The sequence below is a fragment of the Phyllostomus discolor genome, chromosome 12, assembly GCF_004126475.2.
Source record: "Phyllostomus discolor isolate MPI-MPIP mPhyDis1 chromosome 12, mPhyDis1.pri.v3, whole genome shotgun sequence".
Taxonomy (NCBI): domain Eukaryota; kingdom Metazoa; phylum Chordata; class Mammalia; order Chiroptera; family Phyllostomidae; genus Phyllostomus; species Phyllostomus discolor.
This window is the reverse complement of record NC_040914.2, coordinates 28,345,310-28,370,882: the sequence shown is the minus strand read 5'-3', so window position 1 is coordinate 28,370,882 and position 25,573 is coordinate 28,345,310. Positions and strand designations below refer to the sequence as shown.

At 47.1% G+C, this 25,573-nt stretch overlaps 4 protein-coding genes across 4 annotated transcripts in view; all 4 read right to left on the bottom strand.

The window, feature by feature from the left end:
* The window catches only part of LOC114510999 (zinc finger protein 420-like), a 35,683-nt gene extending 29,524 nt beyond the window's left edge, over positions 1-6,159 (bottom strand). Inside the window, exon 1 of the mRNA XM_036013403.1 lies at positions 6,148-6,159. The gene's annotated coding sequence lies outside the window, so the exon portion shown is untranslated. The remainder of the gene's footprint in view (positions 1-6,147) is intronic.
* The window catches only part of LOC114510883 (zinc finger protein 420-like), a 297,564-nt gene that overhangs the window by 270,320 nt on the left and 1,671 nt on the right, over positions 1-25,573 (bottom strand). The gene's annotated exons all lie outside the window — the stretch shown is intronic.
* Positions 1-25,573, bottom strand: part of LOC118497790 (zinc finger protein OZF-like) — a 139,314-nt gene that overhangs the window by 112,081 nt on the left and 1,660 nt on the right. The window lies entirely within an intron of this gene.
* LOC118497792 (zinc finger protein OZF-like) overlaps positions 1-25,573 on the bottom strand; it is a 169,689-nt gene that overhangs the window by 142,459 nt on the left and 1,657 nt on the right. The gene's annotated exons all lie outside the window — the stretch shown is intronic.

Sequence of the window (25,573 nt, the reverse complement as noted above, 5' to 3'; positions counted from 1 at the left end):
CCAAGGCATGCTACACCTATCCAAAGCTTTTGTAGTCCATTATACTTTACTCAGGCTGAGGGAATATATTATGATTTCCCTCCTTTCAGATATCTAAACTTTTCCTGTTCAAGCTATTAAGACAGAAAAGGGAAAATCAGTTTTAAAGTGAAGCCCACAGATCACCCAAACTGCTTACTAACCCAACCACTTAGTTTAGCCAAACTGTTGAGTCTCGGGGGTGATGATGAAAATGGGCTCCTTAAGCAAGGTTTATATTCATTCACTCATTTAACCAATTACTCAGGTAATGAAGTCATAGGCATATGCCCTATGAAAACAGAAGAATACACAGGTTAATTCACACAACAATCCCCAAACCAGTCTCTGTGCCTGTGAGACTGTCTTTTGGGAAGACATTCAATTGCAAGGTTCTTCCTGCAATAACATTTAGTAATAGCAATTTCACAGGTCCTCCGTACCTGTAAATTGTACATTTTTGGTGATATTACAAACTCAGTTTCAACTTTCAAATGAAAACACACTTTCAAGACAGTTAGCTGCACCATTCTGATGTCCAATACTAAGCATTGTGATTTTCCTTGAACCACAATTTTTCTCCTTAAGATCACCCTCACCGTTATTACAGGGACTACTTTGAGTCCTGCTTTTAATTTTGACTCTTCGTTTGCATAACACACCAAGGGCAGCCTGGATCACTTATGATCCTTGAGTCTACCTTGCTGGAACTCACACAGGCAGCCTTTAGATTGACTTCTCTGTCTGCCCCCCTTGGAGCACAGAAGCAGAGCCACACATCTGGCCTCGCCTGTACCAGTTGTTTCACTCAAAACCTTGAGGCTTCCATTGTGCTTACAGGTTTCTTTTGGCCATCTTTCAGGAAAGCAACCTTCATTCCTTCACTGGAAAGGCTGCCATGAACCACACAACCAACCAAAGTACCAGGTTTTTTTGTGGGCTTATGCTAGCTTCACAAGTCAATCCCAGTTCCTCAGGGCTTTCTGGTGACGACCAGAACCCATACATGCCTCCTTCAGGCGTGATATTCCAGTCAAAGTCATGGTTAACAAAACCACTATTAACGACTGGTCTTACTGGTTTTATGCAAAGAAACCTTATATTATCACTCACTTCTTCAGAATGCCAAATTCTGGAGGGATCAGGTAGGGAGAAAAATACAAACCCTGAAGGAAAATCTTTTCCCTTCTGATATCCACCAGGCTTCTTAAAACCTTTACTTCCACAGACTTTCTGCAACATTCACAAACCCTTTATTTATACAACTTTTGATATCCACCAAGATTGCATTTTTATGCCTTATACCTTCTTTTTTAACTAACACCACATAATTCCTTTCTAAAACTTTCCTACAGAGTGTGAAGTTTCAACTTTCCCTGGAATTCTCAATTTCCTTTTTAGAGCAGATACAGAGTGAAATCCAAAACACAGAGTTTCCAGAACAGTACACAGGTAGGGGCATTCTCTTGCACAGAGACATGCTTCTTCAGGCCCGGTCTTTTGGCAGAGATATGCTGCTTTGCCCATGGCTGAAGCACTTATCAGCCCCAAAGGACACTGTCTGGGTCCCGAGTGGCAAAAGCATTCTCCCCAACTGGTTACAGGTAACCTTTCCTAGGTCTTAAAGTACAGAAGGCTTCTGATCAGAAACAACACCAGTGTTAGAAATCTTGCTTGTTTCCTACAAAACCAGAAAACAATTCAGGTTTCCTTTACTCCAGGTTTAAAACTTTCACATCCTTTACACATAATTTTTACACATCCAGATTTAACCATCAATCTCTTTTAATCCTGGTTCCTTTCCCACACTGGGAAGGACTATACTGAAACTCAGCATGTGGCAGCTAAAAGTCCCTAACACTACATGTACCTTCCACTAAAAGTCCCTAGATTCACAGGGACATCCTGCAGCTTTCTGAAGCTTAGATCTTGCAAACATCCTATAAATCAGATGGTCACCTTTGGACCTCAGTTCATGACCTTCAGAACCAGAGCCATTCCTATCAGAACCAGTTACACAGAGAACCTGACTGATGCAATGGCAACAGAGCAGCAGCATACAGTCCATAATCTGGAGAGATCCCTTAGCCCACCACCTTGTCTAGTTCCAAGATGGCGGCGCCCATGCATGCCGGGTCATCCAAGATGGCGGCGCCCATGCACAACCCACCCTCCATGGTGGGGCACTCACGTGGCTCATCCTCCATTTTACCCAAAATGGCGCCACACCCACATGGTTTGCTGTCCGATCCGCACCACGTGTGCAGGCTCGGCTTACAGAGCTGAGGGGTTTGCTTCTTCCCCAAACCTGAGTATAGGTTTCCTTACTGCCACCTGGGCTCCCCAAAACTGTAAGTGAGCAGACAGGGGCAACCTGGGAGCAGGATACTAACCAAACTATTATCCACAGCCCCATTATTCCAAAATGGTATTTAGAAACCAGTTTTCAACCAAAACACTTTCATGTTTCTGCTCCCTCCTCGTTTCATTTCCTTTCCACCTTTCCAGGCGTGATAGGTGGCCGATGCCCTCAGGAGGAGTGCAGAGAAATTCTCGAGATGGGGAAAACTCCAAAGTCACTCTCTCGCACCTGAGGGGGTCGGTCTGCCACGGACAATTATCATCCCGGCAGAGATGCCAAAAACTGTTACAGAACAAACAAGGGGGGCCTGGGACGATATACTATTATTGAAAGAAGGCCCCGGGTCCATTATGTCTGCCGCCCTAGGAAAGACGCCTCTCAATGCCAGAGATTTGTGAAAAGGAAAGAAAATGTTTATTTAATGCTATACTAACTTAAAGTAGTGACCTAATGTCTGTATCAAAAAATCCTAAAGTCCCTAAAAACACCCACAAACACACAGTCCTTCCTTCCTTCCCCCTTTGCCCAGTCCACAGTACCGTATCTCAGGAAAGGAAATAGAAGTCCATGGCTCAGGTAGCCTTCTGGTTCTTCCTCTCAGGGCTGCGTGAGTCTCCACTCTGTCCAGGCCGCATGGTTCCCTCTCTCAGGGCTGCCGTGTCTGAGTTTAAATCCCCGCGCCAATCTTCTGCAGCCCCATTTCCGACTCCTCCTACACTCAGCCACACTTGCCCTCAATCTGCTGTCTTCTCCAGCTTTTCTGGCCGCCATCGTGGGTCTGGGCAGGTGTCACCCCATGTCCTGGAGCCAGTCTTCTCCCAGCTCCCACGCAGGCACTGTAACTCAGGGGACCTGCCTCCCAGGTCCCATCTTGAGGGGGGGGAGGTCCCTTTCCATCCCCCTGGCCTTGAGCATGGCCATAGCTATTTAGCATATCTAAATGACCATGCCATGGATTAGCTGCAAAGCTGCCCTGCATGTTCTTGCTCTGTGTGCCCCTTCCCCCAACTCACACCTGTGGGGGAAGGGATGAAGACACCTTAAAATCTCCTGGACACCTTGAGTTCCGGACCCCATTTCAAATGCCTATTTGGGGTCCCCCCTCTTGGCTGCACCCTGTAACAATCCCTCCTTTCCAAGTACAGATTTTGCCGCCTCTCTTATAATACGGTCTCTTTCCTCTGATGTAAAGAGAGTCTGCAAAATCTGCTGACAATCATCCCAAATTGGGTGGTGAGTCCTAAAATGGTTTCTAGGAGGGAAATGAATCCCTGGGGTTTCTCAGAAAACAGGGGATTCTGATGCTTCCAATTATACAAATCACTAGTGGAAAAGCGAACACAGATTAACCGTGGGGGTGCCCAAGGCAGGGCTTCTGGTGCTGGGGGCGCCTCCCAGAGGAGGCAAGATGGTGGCGCCTCCCGTGCCCGTTCCATCGTGAGTTCCCCCTCATATATGTGACGGGCTGGAAACTCCACCTATCTCCAACAAGGAAGAATCAGGCTCCTCCTTATGGGGATAAGGCGGGGGTGCATTCACAGGATCTAAATGGTCCTCCAGCAGCCCTGGTAAGACAGGGTACAGCCTTGACTGTCCCGGGGGCCCGCCTAATGCGGTGACCAGGGTCTCAGTTCCCCTCCTTTTCGCCTTATTCCCTGCTGATGCTAGGCACCCTAGGGTCATCCAACATCAAAAGTGGGCCACTCGAGCTGGCTAAGGGTGCAGAAGAACTCTGGATCTGGCGAGGGCCCACCATAACCCCTCGCCCTCCTCTGGAAATCTGAGAAGTTCTTTAGCAAACAGTCGAGGGGTGATCCTGGCACCGATTCTTGTTGTCCCATCTGGACCTGGTATGGGGGCTCTAGGATTAAAGCGACAATCACAAAGACAGACCACCCAACAAAGGCAAAACCAAACAGAGTTCGGACACAACAAGGATCATTCACAAGTTTAGGCATAAAATTCAGCAATTAACTTGTGACACAACGCGTAGACAAAACAAGACACAAAATACAATCGCTCGCCCGCCTGGCCTGCCCTCTCGCAAGGTGATGTCGATCTTGGCTAAGGCTGCCCGATCAGAGTCCGGGTTAGACTGCCAGCCGTTATGCCGTACAATCTGACACAGGATCCGCAGGTTAGGGCCCTCTCATGCCCCGTAGGTTTCCCCATGGGGCTACAAACACAGTCATTCACGAGCTCGTTGACTCACACACTCAAATATTTCAATCGCAGCGCAGCGCAACGCAAAAGGGAAGGGAATCTAACGTGACCGGTCACTGCTTAATTTCCAAAACCAAATTCCAGGGGCGGCATCCTGCCTCTGGAAGTTCCTGGGTAGATTATCGGCAGTGTCCCACCTACTACCTCAGGATTATTTGCTCCAGAGTCCAGAAACCAGAAACCAAAAGAGGATCCTCAGCGAATACTTACTAAGCTCGAGCTGCCCGTCCGGTCTCCGAACCAAAACTCCACCAATAAGGGAGATATCTCGCTGGGACCTCCATATGTAGCATCCAGCACATGCGAGAACCAATATCGGAGACTTTCAGGGGTTCAAAGATGTTATTTTATTGGCCAAGTTTAACCTGTGCAGGGGCGAACTCTCAAAGTGTCCAGTGACACAGTGCCCACAAGGAGCTGCAAACGAGAGCCGTGCGCGGGCGCGTACAACTACTTTCTTATATAGGGGCGGGCAAGCAAGCGTTATACAGAAGCAGACGTGGCAGTTAGCAATTCGCTTACAGAGACCGCACGCGGGAATTTCAAACCAAGCATTTTTGCATAAGGCGGGAAGGCAGGCTGTTTGTTCATTAACCTAGTCATCTCCTGGCTCTAGCTAGCTAGTTTTCTATTTTCTCATTAAAAACTACAAAGCACTGCTTATCTAGCCTACTCAGGGGAGAGTAGTCTGCTAGACACAGGATGTTTGCTTAACTGCCCTGTGTCTCCCTTATCATTTCCTTTTAGCTACAATGTGGTTCTTGTCTATTAGAGGAAATTTAGTTCTTAATTTCCTTATTCCCAACAGAGTCGGGTGATTTACTTAATGTCTCAACCTCAGTTTCTCCATTCGCAAAATGCGGATGGTCAGGGTCCCTACCTCAGATTCACCAGGAGGCCTGTAAAATGCCCAGGAGGATACCCTGAGCACTGACACACTCCCTCAACAAATCCACCCTGGTCAGCTTTAGGTAGGGTCTCTGACCTTCTTTCTTGATCCCACACCTGGCTACCATACACGTTCCCAGCTCCCATGGCCACAGGACACTCTACCGGCAGGAAGGAGATAGGCTCTGGCTCCAGCAGTCAGCTCTCACAGGCCCACCTGTCGGCGAGGTCTGTCTTTTCCACCTTCTTGGGAGGACACCCCTGACGCATGTCCTCACATGTCAGCCATGCCCAGACAGAGGCACAAGTCCACACAGACAGGGGAAGGCTCAGGCTAGACAGATGCACCCCACATGCACAGACACACTCACACCAGATACTCAGACAGGCACACGGGAAGAGACCAGACACAGGTGGACACCTGGGTACCCTCACACTGAGGCACAGCGTAAGGAAACAAAGGGAGACACGCACACAGATAAGGACACACACAGTGACGGTGACAAACACGGGCACAGGGAGACGGCCTGGAGTCTCAGCCCAACACACACACACACACACACACACACAGCCATAGGCATAACCTTCACTGGCTCGACCAAACCCAGATCCACACTGCGCCTCCTCAAGCCTCTGCCTGTTCGCCATGGACTCACCACACGGTTACCTCAGGAAAGTTATGGGCCTCCGCTTGTAATCCCGGGTCTCACTGCGCCTGTGCAGAGCAGCCGCCTCTTACACTACCCAGACCCGCGCGCAGCGGTCACGTGCTCTGCTGGGTCTCTTCAGACGCCAGCACTGCAGAGCAGACTGGAGTCTGAGCGGCGGTCGCCAGGACACAAGTCCCAGGAGCTGGAAATGAAGGAGACAGAGGGAAATTGCAGAAAAAGGAGTGCATCTTAGGAGTGATAGAAAACAGCTATTCCTTAACCCGCGTTTATATATGTTTCCGGGTGTGGGATGGTCTGAACGCCCAATGAACGTCCCAAAGTCCCCCTGCTGGGGAGGGTGTGGTCTATGCAGGACCAATGACGTCTCCCATGCAAGACTTGAAACCGGAAAAATACAGCGTTGTTGCTAGTCACTGTCAGGTTGGGCAGGGCAGGACAAAAGGGAGCCTAATTATAATCAATCATAGTGTTTGGACTACAAGTAGTATGGCGGCTGAACTGTGACCTGGAAAAGATAGCTGAGGTCAGACCAGGAACCACCAATGATATGTTGCTGCTTTGTTCACAAGGAACCAACCCCCAGCTCCCACAGAGAGCCAACCCAGAATAAAACCCCACCATTTTTCCTACTCCGAGTGACTTCTCTGGCCCCCTACTCGGGACCAGAGATCGTCGCCCAGAAGTGCAACCCCAATAAAATCCTGTTTTACCCCCTTTGTGACTGATTCAATTTTCTTCCTCTGCGGAAAAACCCTACAGTCACTTACCGAACCCTGTAAAGCATAGACAGGGATTCAGTTTTTGTGGGTGCTTTATTCAGATGGCCAGCATCTGAGAAGACAGTGGATTCATACTCTAATGGACCATCTTAAATTCCATTTTAAAACAGCCCTTTTTATAAAGAGAACAAGGTGTGGGTAAGGGGTTTAGAATTCAGGGGAAAGTAAATTGGAGTAAAAAACCCTGCAGTATCCTCTTTCTAAGTGGTGGTCTTTAGCTGTGTCCTGTGGGGTGGTCACCTCATTCTGGAGTACAATGGCTCAGATACCATCTTAAATTGCTCACAGACCTCCTGAGACAAAGGTGGAACTGCTTATGGTCACTTGGAATCAGGGTGGGTAATACCTTCAGCTCCTGGAACAATAGCTTTTACATGCATTGATTACTGAGCTTATTAGCTATTACTAAACTAAAACTTTCCAACTCTTAAGTCCCCTATCAGACTGTCAGGCCAGTCTTTGGTCCAGCACCTCCCCCCAAAGGACTTTCTGACCTTTTTGATCCCCACCCAATCAGGTATGAGCAGGGGATAGGAGGGCTTTTCCCCTATCCAATCATCTTCACAGCACAGTGCCTCCTCTTTGCAGTACTCACTTTCTGCTGCTGTCCACTTGCCTGGGGGAAGGTATCTGCCTCCAGGATAGGACATTCCTTGTGAAAAAACACATGAGCTCTGTTGCCAAGGCAATGCCCACTGCTACAACAGCCTCACGGATTCCCAGGGCTAGTAGAGATCTACTCAGGTGGTCCCTTCTCTTCCTGCCCTTGCCTTCCCCCAGGGGTCCTGCCTGGCCATCTGTACCTTAAGATGTATAGATACATTTAGTCTTGACAGCCAAGCTACTTTCCACGTGAGGATGTGATACAAACAAGGGAGGGCATAGAAGAGGAAATTGGGGGTGCTGGGGTGGGAAAGAGGTTTCCTGGCCCGAGACCTTTTACACCATAAACTACAGAGCCAAGTACAAAAGCATTTGCTGAATGTCTGAATGAGCACAAAAATGCCAACTGCAGATGCCTTAGATGGTGATTAATGACTTCTTTTCCTTTCATTCTTTTCCCTTGCTCACTGGAATATATGTACTTGATTTTAGAGAGAGAGGAAGTGAGAGAGAGAAATAGATGTGAGAGAAAAATCCATTTGTTCTGATCCACAGCATTTTGGTGCAAGGGATCATGCTCCATCTAAGTGAGTCACCTGGCCATGGCTAATCTGGCCCACAACCCAAACATGTGCCCTGACCAAGAATCAAACCGGAGATCTCTGTTTGCTGGCTAATGTTCAGTCCACTGAACCACACTAGCCAGGGAAACCATATAGTCTATGATTTTTTTCTGAAGGACTAGGGGAATAAGTATGATGCTTATAAATGTAAAATATTGCAAAGATTTAATATGGTCCACTCATTACATGAGCCTGGCTGGTGTGGCTCAGTGGATTGAGCACCAGCCTACAAACCAAGGGGTCACTGATTCGATTCCCAGTCAGGGCACATGCCTGAGTTGTGTGCCAGGTCTCCAGTAGCAGTGTGAAAGAGGAAACCACACATTGATGATTCTCTCCCACTTGTTCTCCCTCCCTTCTCCTCTCTCTAAAAATAATACATAAAATCTTACGAAACAAACAAAGAAAACCTTGAGTGAGCTGAATCACGTCCATTCGTTGACTTGGTGCAGTTCTTGGTTTACTCAGCTGAGTCACCCAGTTATGGAATCCCTATTGAGTAAGACTCGGCCAGGAGACCACGTCATGGGCAGGGGATCTGTTTTCCCCTCCTCTGGACCATTAAAGTTGTCCTGGGAAACAAGATTGTGTGGCACCAAGTAAAGACTCCTATAGCCCTGGGTCAGTGGATTGAGTGCCAGCCTGTGAATGAAAGGGTTGCTGGTTCAATTCCCAGTCAGGGCAAATGCCTGTGTTGTAGGCCAGGTCCTGAGATGGGGGTGGGGCATGAGAGGCAACCACACATTGATGTTTCTCTCCTTCTTCCTCCTTCCCTTTGCCTCTCTCTAAAAATTAATAAATAAAATCTTTTTAAAAAACTATTGTAGAGATTACCCCCACAAGGAGAAGAATCTACTTCACTTTTTAAAATTTTTATGTATTTGTGAGAGAGAAAAAGACACATTGATTTTTTTTTCTCTTGTCCCCCTCGTTAAAGGATTCATGGGCTTTTTCTCGTTTGCACCCTGACTGGTGATCGAACCTGCAACCTTGGCATACACAAGCAATGCTTCACCAAATGAGCCACAAGCAGGACCCCAGTTTGAGGCCAAGTGGGTAAGCACACTGTGCTCTGTTGTCCCACTGCAGCACTTCAGTAGATTAGCAACTATACAGAAGTGGGAGACAGTCTAAGTATTAATCACCACCAGCTCATACCCCATGGGTGATATACTGGAGGGAGCCTGTTCACAGGGCCCAGGGCAGGGGCTTTAGGGGCCTTAGTCAGCAGCCATTTTCAACATTTACAGAAGCACCTCAAAGAATAAACAACCTGTATAAAATAATAACTAATTTCCCATTTATTAATAAATGTTTTATATATTATTTTATTGTTAATAGAGTACAATGTTTATATTTTTTGCTATTTAGTATTGGTAATAGATCACTATCAACATCTATAACAAAATAGTAAGTAAAACATGACCTAGGCTGTGGGTGAGGCATAGATTAGGTAATGCCCCTGCCTGACTGAAGGCACTTTATTTTCACAAGAATTCCAGTTGCATGGGGTTGGTCAAGGACAGTCTGTCATGTGAGAGATTTTTTTTCATGTAACTGAAACAGCCCTGCCCGGGAGGGTGATAAAAACCCGGGTTTTAGCGGAAGAGGCACTTTCCAGATCTTTTTCTGTGGGAAGTTTGGAGGCTGGATGGGCCTTGAAGTACCTGAGATCTTCCCATGCCTGCTGAACAGGTATAAACACACCCAATTCAGTCCTTCCCATCTTGGTGGGGCCGGCAAATGGCTTTGGTGTTTGAATGCCTTAAATTCATGATACTCGGGGTTTAACACTTAGGACATGTACAACCTCCTGCTACCAATCCCTGGGATCCATTGTTCCTGGCCCACCTGGTCACCCTGTGTCTCCACTCTTTCACAGGCACAATCCCAAAGGCCCATTCTCCCTGAGTGCTTCTGCCTCCACTGCAATGGATGGTCTTTCTTCACAAAGGTCTTCCAGTGGGTCTGATTCTTTCGGGTCAGGTCTGGTCTTCAAGTGTGAGGGGAGGGGGAAAGAGATGACACATGTAGTTAACAATGCAGGGAGGGAGGACCATCCCAATATGCCACAAGGCACAGACTGAGAGAAGGGCACAGCTGTCTTCTCTTTAGTAACTGGGAATGTGCCCCAATGTTCCCTTCTGAGAGAGGTCCTCCCTGACACCCAAAGCTGAAACAGTCCCGACCTTCACTTTCTTCTCATCACCTCTGACCTCACTCAGAAATGAGCAGTGGGGGCTCCGTGACACAAGGGACTGTGGTTCACTCACTGCTGGACTCCCAGTGCTTGGGATATTCCAGGTGGAGAGGAGTTCAGTTACTTGTTAAGCAAGTGACTCACAGTTCACCTGAAGCCCCTTGTCTCTTGAGATTCCTGCTTATCAGAGAATGCAGAAATTCTAGTTCTTCATGTATTAGTCATCTACTTTCTTAAACTTCAAACAACCTCCTCCCCCACCACTAAGCCGGAAAGAAAGCAACTCAGGCTCCTTCTTTTTCTTTTCTTTTTTTTTTTTTAAGATTTTATTGATTAACTTTTACAGAGAGGGGAAAGGAGGGAGAAAGAGGGAGAGAAGCATCAATGTGTGGTTGTCTCTCATGGCCCCCTCACCCCAACTGGGGACCTGGCTTGCAACCCAGGCATGTGCCCTGACTGGGAATCAAACTGGCAGCCCTTTGGTTCACAGGCCAGCACTCAATCCACTGAGCCACATCAGCCAGGGCCTCAGGCTCCTTCTTGACCCAACTCCCTCTCAACCCCATCACAAACAGTTGTCACTGTCACATGAACATCCCTGTGCCATATCCAATTCAGTAGAAAAAAATTCCTTGCTGGATTGGGAGTAAAAAGGAGAAAACTGTATTTGAACAATGATTAAAATAAAATTTAAAAAAAAGAAAAAAATTCCAACTTCACACTTGTATTTCCTTCTCTGCCCATTCTTGTCAGCTTTCAGCCCCTCTGGAAAGCAGGGGACCACCTATAAGGACACACTCCCTTCTATGCAGCATTTTAAAGAAATTTAGGCCAAAGGATAATTTCCCCCATGAAATTTCATGCCATGGGGAATGTTTACTGGGTAAATGAGCATCCATGGTAAAGGAGATGGGAAATTCTTCAAGTCTCCTGATGCTCTGGTGGATGTATGTGTGTGTGGTAGGGAGATGGACACATATAATATCCTGCTAATATTTCTCTTCAGTCATGGGAGATGAGCAAACCCCAGGGAAATCTCTTCTGATAATGTATAAAAGACATGCTTGTGCTTAAACCTCCTGTCCAGCCTGGAAAGTGATGATAAAATTAGAATGATGGTGCACAATAAAACAGGAAGGAGTTTAAACATACCCAGATTGGCCCTGACTGGCTTCGCTCAGTGGATTGACTACCAGCCTGCAAACTAAATGTTTGTCAGTTCGATTCCTAGTTCGGGCACATGCTTGGATTGAGGGCCAGGTCCCAGTAGGGGGTATGGGAGAGGCAACCACACACTGATTTTCTTTTTTCTCTCCCTCTTTCTCCCTCCCTTCCCCTCTCTCAAAATAAATATTTTTTAAAAAATTAAAAAACACAAAAATAAACATGCCCAGATTGTAGCCACCCTACCAGGAGAGACACATTCCACTACTTCTTTCAGGCCCACTACCTAGGACACTACGTATTTCATATGTCAAGAGACATGCCACTGGGCCAAGGAATGTGTAAAACATGAGAAGCCACCTCAGGCACTGTGCCATTAGTGCAAGGAGGCACTGTATCTTTCAGGCCAAAGGGCCCTCAGGCCTGAGGCTGTGACTGCTTTGCAAATAGTACCTCAGAACTGAAGCTGCCCCTCACCTCCGAGTGGGCCACACCTAAAGAGGTCAAAATTACTGGACTGGAGCCTAGGAAATGCGTGAATGTGGCAGATAGGACAGTAATTTTCTTATGTAGTACTAGAGCCATCTACTCTGTCCGTACTTCCATCCCCAGACCCCTCTCCTCACAATCCTGCACCGTCCTAGTAGTAGCAGAAAGGCCCACAACCAGGACTTTCTCTTTAAATTGACAGAATTCCAGACATATAAGCAACAACTAACCTGGACTGTCCTCCCTCAGAAATTTAGAGACAAACCTCATTTACTGAGGCAAGCATCAGCAGAGGATTTAAGGGACCTGTCAATTGAGGTGGGCAGCCTATAAAGCCATTATGTAATTCACCTTATCTATTCCCCAACAGAGGACCTGGGTGAAGGGTTAAAGGGACTTTGAGAATTCTCCCTGCTTATGCCTGAGCTGTGACCTTCATTGGAAAAGCAAAATGCAGTGCCATCTCCCAGGGGAACTGGCCCTTCTCCCCAGGAGACTAGTACCTTTTGATCTTTAGCTGTTCCCTTGGGAAAACTGGCCTTTCTCCCAGAGGGAATAGTTAGTCAAAAATCACACAAGGTCCTTGGCATGTAGCCACATTTGTCTAAAACATATTTAATTATAGTCCCCAAAGTGAGACTTTGGAATCCTACCCATAGGAAGGACGCATCACTTGGAACTGTTCTCAGATGTTCCCCGACCACTACTACCTCTTGGGATTCCCCAGTGTCTGTGTTCGGGTGTAGGTGATTTCCTGTCTAGTGATGGATGCTCTTGATTCTTGCTTTTCTTTTTGCTCTCACTTAATAAAGTGCTTAACTGTTCACTTTGACTTGGGATCTTTATTGTCTGTGAATCTGAACCTCAAAATTAAGTGGCCACAATCTCATATATGCCCCTTAATGGCACACTGCCCCTTAAACATAGAGTACAAACCCTAAATTGTCTTACACCATTAATCTTGGACAAATACAAAAGACATTATGGGAATATAGAAACAAAATTAAGGCTACCAACACTAACAAGTCAAACCAGGGAACACAGTCTATTTAAAAAACCTAGAACAACTATTCTATGTCTCAACTATGGCCCAGATGAAAGGGTCCACTTCAGGTCCTACTAAACACTCCAACTACAGCAAAGCTCACAGGAATAGCCACTTAGGTCCACCTATCTGACATCAAGCCTGTGTCTTGTAAGTCCCCACAGGAACCACAGCCTGAGACATATGCTTATGAGGCCATTGAGAACCTCAAATTCCTCTTCAAGAGACAAAAAACCTGTTCCAGATAAATAACACAACAACTAGGCCTTAATAGAATTGTCTTTCTCACATTTCTAACACTCTTTCTACCAGCCTGTCAATATGCTCAGGCTCCTCCCCCTGAAAGGAATTTTTCTGTCCCTATTGGATTTAACCCTTGTCAGACAGAGTCCCAGGTCCTCGGATCCACTAACCATGTTGTTACTTTATCACCTCCAGGACACAATTGCTATAAACACCTGGGACTCCAGGCTCCAAATGTCCATCATGGACTGATGACACATTTCCCAATACTTCCTCTAACTAACAGTTACCAAGAGGAGGGAAACCAAAGTGTATCGATGTTCCTTTTACAGTAGGAAGTACCACAGAGGTCATCAAAGTCCCCAAATATTTGCCTTCTGGTGCTTAATATTGGGCTCCAATATCAAGTCTAGCGCCGGCCCATGGCATCATGACCTGCCTGTGGGGTGTGGATTCTGACATTCCCCACCTCCCTTCTACTTGTCCTGTGAGATTTAAGTTCTGCTGAAGGTTTTCCTGCACTTGCCACACTCATAGGGCTTGTGTCCCACGTGGACCCTCCGGTGGACGGGGAGCAAGAAGGTACTGACAAAAGCAGTACAGCACCAGCCACACTTACAAAGTTTCCCCCAGGTGTGGCTGGTCAGGTGCTCCTGCAGGGACAAGCGTGTCACCAAGTGCTTTTGGCATATGGAGCACTGGTAGGGCTACACCCTGGTGTGCATGTGCCTGTGCTTCCTGAGAGAGGAGTTCTTCCTAAAGCGTTTGTTGCGCTATCCACACCCACAGGTCTTCTCGCTGGTGGGGACCCTCTGGTGGTCTTTGAGGTTCCATCTGAAGGCCTTGCGGCAGTATCCGGACTCGAACAACTTCTGCCTGTTGTGCATCCTCCAGTGTAGGATGATGTATGCTTTCACCTTGAAGGCCTTTAGTCTGATAGCTCATCTAGTTGCTTCAAACCTTCATGCATCCAGTCACTTGGGCTGTTTGGGGTGAGAGCAAAAGGCAGAGTTGCCAGGTCTGCTCAGAGAAACACCTGCCTCCTCCCCAAGCCCTCCCACAGAGCTTTTCTGTCATCTGACCAATGGAGTTAACTTTCTAAAAACAGAATTCTTATAAGTCATGTGACATGTATTTATTTTCACTGATTGACTTAAAGAAAAAGGAGGTATCAATTAGTTTTTTTCTACTCATTCACACATTTACTGGTTGACTCTCATTTGTGCCCTGACTGGGATACAACCCCCAAACTTGGCATATGGGAATGATGCTCCCACCCACTGAGATACCAGGAAGGTTCCATGTTCAGGTCAGGTAAGTACACCATGTTCTATCTGCCCTTCTGGGCAATTTTAGTAAATTAGCAACTGTTCAGAAATAGGAACCAGAATATAGGAATAGAGTTCCAGCCAAGCCAAGATACAGGTGTAGGTAGAAACCCTGACTTCCTCACACAACCATGAGGAGGATAACAACCAATCTAAAAACAATAAACCACCAGAAGTGCCAGAAAATCAAACTGCATGGAACTCTGACAACAAAGGAGTTAAGGAAACATTCAACCACACCTGTAGGAAGGAGACAGGCAGCCAGGCGGGCAGAGGAGACCCATGGCAAGGAAGCAGACTGTGTGGGCAAGGCTGGCTGAGAGGTCCCACAGCAAGGTGGTGGACTGCGCCAGCAGGGCTGGCTGAAAAGACCCGGGGTGAGGCAGCAGACTGCGTAAGCGAGGCAGGCTGGCTGAATGGGAAACTTAAACTCAAAGCTAGTCATAAACTATGGTGGGGGGTGCCACAGTGGGAGAAACTCCCAGTCTCACACAAGAGTTGTTGGAAAGTGGGGCTAGAGCAATCAAGCAAGCTGCTTGTTCCCTCTCTGACCCCTCCCCCACAGACAGCAAGGCAAGGCAGCAAAGAGGATTGCCCTGGTGAATACCTAAGGCCCTGCCCTCTTACAACATAACAGGTGTTCCAAGACAAAGAAATATGGCCCAAATGAAAGAACAGAGCAAAGCTCCAGAGAAAGAGCTAAGTGAGGAGGAGATCACCAACATATCTGATAGAGAGTTCAAAACCCTGGTAATCAAGATGCTCACAGAACTGATTGAGCTTGGTTGCAAAATGAAGGAACAAATGAAGGCTACCCAAAGTGAAATAAAGCAAAATATTCAGGGAATCAACAGTGACAGGAAAGAAACTGGGACTCAAAGCAACAATTTGGAACAAAAGAAAGAAATAAACATCCAACTGGAATAGAATGAAGAGAGAAGAATTCAAAAAATGAGGAGAGGCTTAGGAACCTCTGGGACAACTTTAAACGTTCCAATATCCTAATCATAGGGGCACCAGAAGGAGAACAACAAGAGCAAGAAATTGAAAACTTATTTGAACAAATACTAAAAGAAAACTTCCCCAATCTGGTAAAGGAAATAGACTTCCAGGAAGTCTAGAGAGTCCCAAAGAACTTGGACCCAAAGAGGAACACACCAAGGCACATCATCATTAAGTTACCCAAGATTAAAGATAAAGAGAGAATCTTAAAAGCAGCAAGGGGAGAGAGTTACCTACAAAGGAGTGCCCATAAGACTGTCAGCTGATCTCTCAAAAGAAACCTTACAGACAAGAAGGAGCTGGAAAGAAGTATTTGAAGTCATGAAAGGCAAGGACCTACATGCAAGATTACTCTATCCAGCAAAGCTATCACTTAGAATGGAAGGGCAGATAAAGTGCTTCCCAGATAAGGTCAAGTTAAAGGAGTTAATCATCACCAAGCCCTTATTATATGAAATGTTAGAGACTTATCTGAGAAATAGAAGATCAAAAACTATGAACAGTAAAATGACAACAAACTCACAACTATCAACAACTGAACCTTAAAAAAGATGAAAAACAATGAAAACAAAAACAAAGCAAACAACTGGAACAGGAACAGAATCAGAGAAATGGACATCACATGGAGGGTTTTCAGTGGGGAAGGGGAGGGGAAGAATAGGGGGAAAAGGTACAGGGAAGAAGAAGCACAATTTGTAGGCATGTTTAGTTCTGATAAGCACACAGAGCAATGTAATACTGGGACTTGCTGGGGGAAATGAAAAATGAGGCAACTACTTTGGAGAAAAGTTTGGCAGTTTCTGAAAAAGTTAAATATACACCTATGTATGACCAACCATTTTCAATAGAAAGGACATCATGTGTCTACAGAAAGACATCCTGCTCTGGAAACAATATAAATGGTTATCATCATGTGAATGGATAAACCCATGATGTTCTATCCATGAAGTAGAATATTACTCAGCTATAGCAAAAAGTGAGCTTTTCCCTGGCAAGTTGACTCAATTGGTTGGAGTGTCGTCACAGGCACCAAAAGGCTGAGGGTTCAATTCCCAGTGTGACCCTGTATAGGAGGCAACTGATTGAAATTTCTCACCTTCTCTCTCTTTCAAATTAATCAAAATATCCTTGGGTAAGGACTTAAAAAGAAACATAAGGAAAAAAAGAAGGGAACTAGTCATACATACGAGTGACATGGGTGAATCTCAAAGAAAAGATGCCAAGGGTAAAAACTCAGATTTAAAAAAAAAAAAGAGGCCTGGATGCTATGAGTCAGTGGATTGAGTGCTGCTTGCATACCAAAGTTTCACCAGTTCCATTCCCTGTCAGGAAACATGCCTAGGCTGTGAGCCAGGTGTCCAGCTGGAGGCACAGAAGAGGCAACCACACACTGATGTTTCTCTCCCTCTCTTTCTCTCTCCCTTTCCCTTTCTCTAAAAATAAATAAATAAAAGCTTTAAAAAAAAGAGAGAGAGTACGAGCAATGATTCCATATGTATAAAATTCTAGAATAGGCAAACTATACGACAGTGGTTGTACGGGATGGAGGGTGGGTGAAAGGAAATATAAACTATTTGGGCTAATGGATGTATCTGCATCATGAGCATTTCTGGGGTGAATACAAATATGAAAATGCATCAAACCATTTACTTTAACTACATGCAGTTAATTGTAGGCCAGTTAAGATGCCAGAAAATCTGTTAAAGGAATGGGATTGTACACTAATTGTGAAAGTTATGGTTTTACTGAACAGTATTATTCAGGGACATCTCTCTGTGTCGTGACTTCAAAGAGTGCCTATCTTTGAAGAGCTTTGTGATTTCCACCATGTTTCTACACCCTCATTTGTTCAGTCAGTCTTGTAGGTGGACATCTAGGGCATTTCTCTGGATTTTTCTTCCTTTAAAAACTCTGCCCACTTATAGGAAAATTTTAAAGGATATATTCCACAAATTGAATAATTAGGATTTGATTGATAACAGCAAACTGTCTTCCAAAAGAGCTGTCACAACTTCATGCATCTAAAATGAGGAGTCCCTTTCACTGAACCCTCATATTTCAGGAAGACACCACTCTTTTTTTATTTTTTACATACCACACCTGAGGATATTCTTAGAGAGGGAAGAAGGGGGTGGGAAGGGAGAAAAGAAAGAGAAAGAGAGAAACATTCATTCGATAGAGAAATATCGATTGGTTGTCTCCTGGATATGTGCCACCTGGGATCAAACTCACAACCTGGATACGTAACCTGACAGGGAATCAAACTGACAACATTTGGAGTCAGGAAAATGTTCCAAACCACTGAGCAAAACTTAGACAGGGTTACTATTTTTTACATACCTGTGTACCTCATGGGCCAGAATTATATTTCTGTAAATCAGTTGGTATCCCTTGATTATTAGTAGGGTTTAAAAATCTTTTTAAAGTGTAACACCATGCATTTCTGCATCTGTGAGTTGCATGCTCATAAGCTGGATCCACTTCTCTATTACTCATATGATCTTTTCCTCCTTTATTCCAAGGAGATTTTTATATATTTATAATCCTCTGAATGTTATACATGTAGTAAATACTCTTCCCCACTGCGCCAAATTTTTAGCTTCAAGTATTTGAACATCCTCTATGTCAGATCTGTCCACCTTTTGTATTTCTGTGCTGTCCTCAAGTGAGAGGCAGGTGGTGAGTAACATGGCAAAGCTGCCCCCTTACCCAGTGAGACCAGGTTCCAGTAGTTCTCCATCATCACCTCTCTGTACATGTTCTTTTGTGCAGGCTTCAGCTTTTGCCACTCATCCTCAGTGAAGTCCACAATCACATCCCTGAATGCCAATGACTCCTATAAGAAGAAGCACACACCACTCACCACCTCACAGAGGTCAGAACACATGGCTAGAAGGGCTGAGAGGATCAGGGAAGAGACACGGTATGTGTCTGACATAGCGTCAACATGGTACAGAGCTCTGAAGGGCCTGACCACTCAGTGTCCTTGGTGTCTAAGTACACTGGATGGTCCTTGGATGGATAAATAAAGTAGGAGCTGCTCACCAACAGAAACAATCCACTTATTCAATGGGTAAGGGGCCTGAATAGACATTTCTCCAAAGTGGACATATGGATGGCCCACAGACATGAAAAAATGCTCAACATCACTAATCATCAGAGAGCTGTAAATTAAACCCACAATGAGATATCACCTCACACCTGTCAGATGGAAGCCTCATAATGGGACTGCAATTTAGTCAATGAACATATCCTCTGTTGATTAAAGATTTACCCCCAGATATATGTGTGCATGTGTGTGTGTGTGTGTGTGTGTAAATTTACTGATTTGACAGACAGAAGGAAAGAGATGTTGTTCCACTTATTGATTAATTCATCGGTTGCTTCTCAAAAGTACCCTGACCAGCAATCCAACCCTGGTTGCATCAAAATGAACCTCTAAGCAACTGAGCTATATCTGTACATTTCTTACTGTAAAGTTTTTCTTCTATAGAAAAAACTTTAGAGAAAAATACCACAAATGGACACCCACTAAAACATCATGACAGCCAAGAACATTCACCACTCCCTCTCCACATGCATCCTCCTCTAGTCCCCAGGGCATTTAGTGTTCCGTATCTACTTCTGAAGGTGCCTCACCCAGCATTTCCTGCCAGAGGCCTCTGTCACACTTCCTTGAATATGTTGAAGCTGCCACTTCCCTAATGTCCACAAGTGTCTCCTGAGATCCCTCATGGTAGGACAGCTCACTCCCGAGCCATTCCGTCCCTTTCAGTTGAAAAATGCCAAGGTCAGAACAGTACCCTCTCAACTCAGGGTGGACAATGCCCCAGGAGATGGGCAGAGAGGCCTGGGCCCTGACAGGGTTTGTGGGGCCCAAGGCTCATCCCTGCCCAGAAGCATGACCCTAAAGAAGGAGGAGCCAAAATGTGACATGACTCACCAGGGCCTTCTTGGGGGGCAGCTGGGTGGCTGGGTAGCCATCCTTCCAGTGCCCATGGTGACCCAAGCACGGGTAGACTGTACACAGGGAGAAAAAGAAAAAGGCACAGTGTGAAATCAGGTGAAGGCCTGACTCGCAATGCAGATATGATGGACACACCCACTAGAAGACAGGCAGATGAGGACAGTCACACACATTAATTCCAAATGCAAGCAGGGGACCTATGGCATCCAAGGTCCTCAACTAAGGACCCAAGTTCATCTTCCTGACATCCTGCAATGTAGGGGCTATTTTCACTGACCCATTTCACAGATGAGAAAACCAAGGCCCCAAAAGATAAGCTATGTGCCCAAGAAGATGAGAGTAGGATTAGGGTTAGGCTGAGTGCATCAGGGTCCATGTGCTTGGTGCACAGCTCACACCCATACACTGACACTCCCGCAACATACATGCATGAACACAGAGCCAGTCCCATAGCCTGGAGGTGTTGGGAACCGCCCTGCCTGGTTTCAAAAGCTGTAACCCCACTAAGGCTGAGGGAGCAAGCTTGGACTATAAGCCACCAAGGAGACAAAAGCTTATCTCCCTGGCAGGAATACAGCTTCTGCTCCTTTTACTTCACCCTGCCTGGCCCCAATGCTTGATCAGTTAGCTAATGACAGGTAAGATCCCCCAAGGGGGGAATGATCTAAGACAGGCACGATCATGTGAGAGGCCCCCAAGGAAGGACTTTGGGGGCTACAGCAAAAGGGGGTGATGGACCCTCGCCCCTTGGCTTTGACATAGCCTGAGTCCTCATTGTCTGTGAGAAAATCTAATCTCAGCTGCCTTACTTCCCCTGCTCCACCTAAGCCTGAAACAATGACAGGGTGGTGCCGCACTGTGCTGGAAAGGGCAGGTTCCCAGGCAATCAGGCTTAAGAGAGAATATGTAAAATCCTGTGAAACCTGCTTTGTTTAGAATGCTCTCAATGAAATGATAAGGGTCCAAACAAGAAGTAAGTTTGTTCCTTGTTTGATCCTTACTTCCTGGCAGAGATTAATGAGCTTTACCTGAATTCCTGTGTGAATGAACCCAATAAAAGCCCATTGAGGAACAGGCTTCTGGCCCTTCTCCTTGGAGAGATCAGCCACCTTTCCCCTCCCAAGCAGATCATGGGGGGGGAGGGGTCCTGTGGGTGGAGCCCCTGTGGGTGGAACCCCCCCACATGGAGGGAGGGACAGGACCCTATGCCCACTCACCCTTGGGTCTGACTTACACAGGAGACACAGTGGGCCCAGGATGGCTGACAGCAGTAGATGCCCTTTAAAATAACATCATTTCTTTTAATATTATGTGAGAAAATGGGAATCAAATCCAGCCTGGAGTATTTTTGTCTTTACAGCAATGCAATCACTACTGCAATTTTACTTTATTTAAAAGGAGGCCATGAAGGAAAAGTGGTCCTGGAAACAGCAGGTGCATGGGGCTGTTGATCTCTGAACCCAGAGTGGCCCTAGTGATATGTGGCTGCAGATCCATGCATGGCAGCTGCTCCTGCTCCTCTTCATCTGACTCGGACACTGGCCCACACGGCGTTATGGATGAGACATGAGATAAATTCACACAGATTACTGAGTCCTCTGGAGGAAAAAGGACAGCACAACTACCCTCTCAAGGGGAGGGCACCTCGGAGGGGCCTGGCAACTCTCTCAAGAGGAGAGTGACCCATCCTTGCCTTCACTGGTTTTTATTAGCTTTTAATTTGCACAGGAATACAGGTAAAGTTCATTAATCATTGTCAGGCAGTAAGGATCAAACAACAGATAACATACAGAGAATTCTGAGGACCTATTCTGAAACAAACTCATTTCCTTCCCAGGCCTTTATCATTTAATTAAGAGCATTCTTAGCAAAGCAGGTTTCACAGGATTTTATATATTCTTTCTCAGACCTGGTCACCCGGGGAGCCTACCCTTTCCAGCACAGGGCTGTACTGCCCTCTGTCATTATTTCAGGCTTAAGTCAGGCAGAGGAGGCAAGATAGCCAAGAAATTATAAGGCTTCTCGCAAGCAGAATGAGGACTTAAGCTTTGTCAAAGCTGAGGGGCAAGGGTTCATCACCCCCTTTCTCCATAACACCCCAAGTCCTTCCCTGGGGCCTTCATGTGCTCATGCCTTAGGTCATTCCCCCCTTAGGGAATCTTACCCATCATTGGCTAACTGATCAAGCATTGGGGGCCAGTTATGGAAAAAGGAGTAGAAACAGTGCTCAGCTCCTGCCAGGGAGATAAGCTTTGTCTCCTTAGTGGCTTATGGTTCAGAGGTCACTCACTCAGCCTTAGCCATGGGGGGGTTACAGCTCCAAAAACCAGGCAGGGCAGTTCCCAACACTCCTCTGTCCAAGTTTTCTGACATTTCCTGCCATACATTGTTTCTAAGAGGTAACAAAGATTTCTCAGTGTGCGGGTAATAGTGTCAGGGATCTGGTACCCAGATGCCTGGGTGTGGAGTTGGGTGATTCACTTAAAGTCTCTGAATCTCAGTTTTCCCATCTGCCAAATGGGGATGGTGAGGGTCCCTACCTCAGATTCACCAGGAAGCCTGTAAAATGCCCAGAACTATACCCTGAGCACCCAACACACACTCCCTGAACAAACCCACTCAGGTCAGCATGGGGTAAGGTGTCTGACCCTCTTTCTTGACCCGACACCTGGCTACCACACACATTTTGCCCTCTCAGGGCCAGGGGAAGCTCTGAGCATGGGAAGGAGATGGGCTTGGGCGCCTGCAGGCAGGCAGCTCTGCCAGGCCCACCTGTCCAGGAGAGTTTTTCCCACACTCTCGGGAGGGCACCCCTGATGCACCCACTCACACTTGTCAGCCATGCCCAGAGACAGAGGTGCAGGTGTACACAGACGAGAAGGCTCAGACAGGAGAGGAGAACCCCCACACGCACTGACACACTCACACCAGACACACAGACAGGTGCACAGGAAGAGACCAGAGACAGGTGGACACCTGGATGGCACCCACACACTGAGACACTGCGGATGGAAACGAAGGTAGACACCCACACAGACAACGGCACAGAAGTACCCCAGAGAGACAAAGATCTGCAGCCGATGTGTGCACACACACACACACACACACACACACACAAAAGTGTGACACAGGTGGCCTTGCACACACATGCACTGACAAACACAGAGACACACTCAATCGACTGGGAAGTCTCAGCCCAACACACACACACACACACACAGCCATAGGCCTCACCTTCACCCACGCAACCACATCAGCATCCGCACCCAGTCTCCTCATGCACCGGCCTGCTCTGCACAGACTCACCACGCGGTCACCTCAGGAAACTGACAGGCATCCACTAGGTACCCCTGCCAGATTTCACTGCGCCTCAGTGCACAGGCCTATTTCACTTCCCAGAATCCTGTGCCCCGCCGTCAGGTCTTCACCAGGCTCCCCTCAGAGGGTGCGCTGCAGAGAGGACCTGAGCCTAAGCCACAGTCCATGGCCTGAGAAGGCCCAGTGGCACAGGGTGAAAGAGGTGGGTTCATGAGGGATCTGGGGCATCAGGGCCAAGAAAAGGAAGTGGAGCAGAGAGCCGGAAAAAACCACAGTGAAGGACTGGGGCCAGGGAGGAGCAGGTATGAAAGAGGGGTACATTACAGCACTCAGGGGGCACGTCTCTGAGCCCCTGAACAGGAGGGAGGGAGAGAGACATTTCCGAAAAGGTGGAAAAAGACGCTCTGGCCCCTCAGATGTCCGTTCACCAGCCCAGGGTCCACATGGGCGTGCTGACTTGCAGGAAATCTATAAAGCGTGCAGAGACGCCAGAAAGCTAATGATCCCAAACAAAGGAAGAAGTATCAACTCTGCTGCAGTAAGTGCCAACTCCCGCTCAGGGCGTGTTACTATTACAGAAGCAAAGTAGGGGTTCTGCTGCTTCTTGCCCCCAATAGGAAAGCTCTAGAGGCAGAGGCTGGTGAGGAAGAGGTTTTTCACCCAAATGCAGGGTCAGGGAGAATGGCAGATACTCGTCTCGAGGCCCATCCCCTCCGAAAAACCGAGAAAACCCCAGCCACCCTCAGCCCAACCAAACAGAAGGCCTAGTCCAGAGCTCCTGCTTCAAAGTACCATTTTGTGGGAACCGCAGCTGCCGCTGAGCAGTCAGTCACCCAGGCAGCTCAGCTTGTCCGTGGCTGTGTCTGCTTTCAGGCTCCCTCCTGGAGCCTGCAGGCCCTAATATTAGCCAGGTCTCTTCCAGGGCCATAAAGTGCTGCCAAATAACAGAGTAGTATCTTAGTCAGGTGTGCCAGAGAACAGCTATTCCTTCACCTGCATTTATATCAGTTTCAGGTGTGGGATGGTCTGAACGCCTAATGAACTTGGCAAATTCCCGCTGCTGGGGAGGATGCGGTCTACTCTGCCCCCGCCAAGTGACCAATGACTTCTCCTAGGCGAGACTGATAGGCTTGTTTTCGGTCCAGCACCTCTCCACTGTGGCCTTTCTGACCTTGTGGTCCACGTGCTGGTCTTGCTCTGGTCCCACCCCAATCAGGTAAGAGTAGAGGATAGGAGGGCTTTCCCCCTATCCAATCATCTTCACAGCACTGCGCCTACTCAGTGTAGTACTCACTTCCTCCAGCAGTCCTCTTGTGTGGGACAGGGTGTCTGTCTCAAGGAGAGGATGCTCTAATTTCAAGGTAGACTAAAAGATACCTAATTGATTTTAGAGAGAAAGGAAGAGAGAGATATAGCTGTGAGAGAAAAATCCATTCATTGTGATCCACAACCTTTTGGTGCAAGGGACCATGCTCCATCTAAGTGAGCCACCTGGCCACAGCTAACCTGGCCCACAACCCAAACATGTGTCCTGACCAAGAATCAAACCGGAGATCTTTCGGTTTGCTGACTGACGTTCAACCCACTGAACCACACCAGCCAGGGCAACCAGATAGTCTGTGATTATTTCCTGAAGGGTTAAATGAATAAAGCGTGGTGCTGGTAAATGTAAAATATTCCAATGACTTAACGTGAACAACTCATTACACTGAAAATAAACTGAGTGAGCTGAATCAAGTCTATCTGTTGTCTGGATGCAGCCCATGGTCTGCCAGCTGAGGAATCCCTGTTGGGTAAGACTCAGCCAGGAGACCACGCCTTGGGCAGGGGATCTGTTGTTCCCTCCGCTGGGCCAGAAACTATGGCATCTGATGCAGTTTTTGTTACTTCTAATTGTTAAAACAAAATTTTCTTACCCTCATAAACTACCTGGCACCTTGTACTGTTGCAGGGAAACTAGGGTCTGGGTCTGGGTGTGGGGTAAATGAGGACACCCACAGATGTGACAACCTGACCTCTGGACTAGATCCAGGCACATGTGACGAAGTGACAATGTCCTCATGGAGCCCCCTCCCCCTCTTCCTTTCTCCTTCCTCTCCTCCACTTTACTATCCAGGAGGTGGAGACCAGAGACACTGACTGTGTTGTCCAAGCTCCTACAACAGTTTACTCGATCTGGGTCTGCAGCCACAGACCCCCCTGGCCACATTCCCAAATACTAGAACTGTAGGGGAGGCTTATGTTTCATGCAGCACTGCCAATGCTACAAAAGCTGCTGGTGTGCACAGTGTGGCCTGTCCCCAGCAGCCATATTCCTTTGACACGTCTGGGTGGCACTTGAGTCCAACCTGTGAACTCCAGTGTCCTTTCTGGCCCTGGCACCTGGACTCAGGACACGCCTACCGAGTGTGGATTCCAAAGTTCCAGGTTCTCCTTCCCTGGTTCACATGCATTCTCCTTTGGTGTTGCATTAGGTTGAAGTTCTTGATGAACTTTTTGCCCACTTACTATTCTCATAGGATTTCTCTCCCATGAGGGTCCTCCAGTGGAGGGTGAGCGAGAAGTTCCTGATGAAGACAATGCTGCACCAGCCACACCAGCAAGGATCCATGCAGGTGTGGCTGATCTGGTGCAGGTGCAGGGACAATCG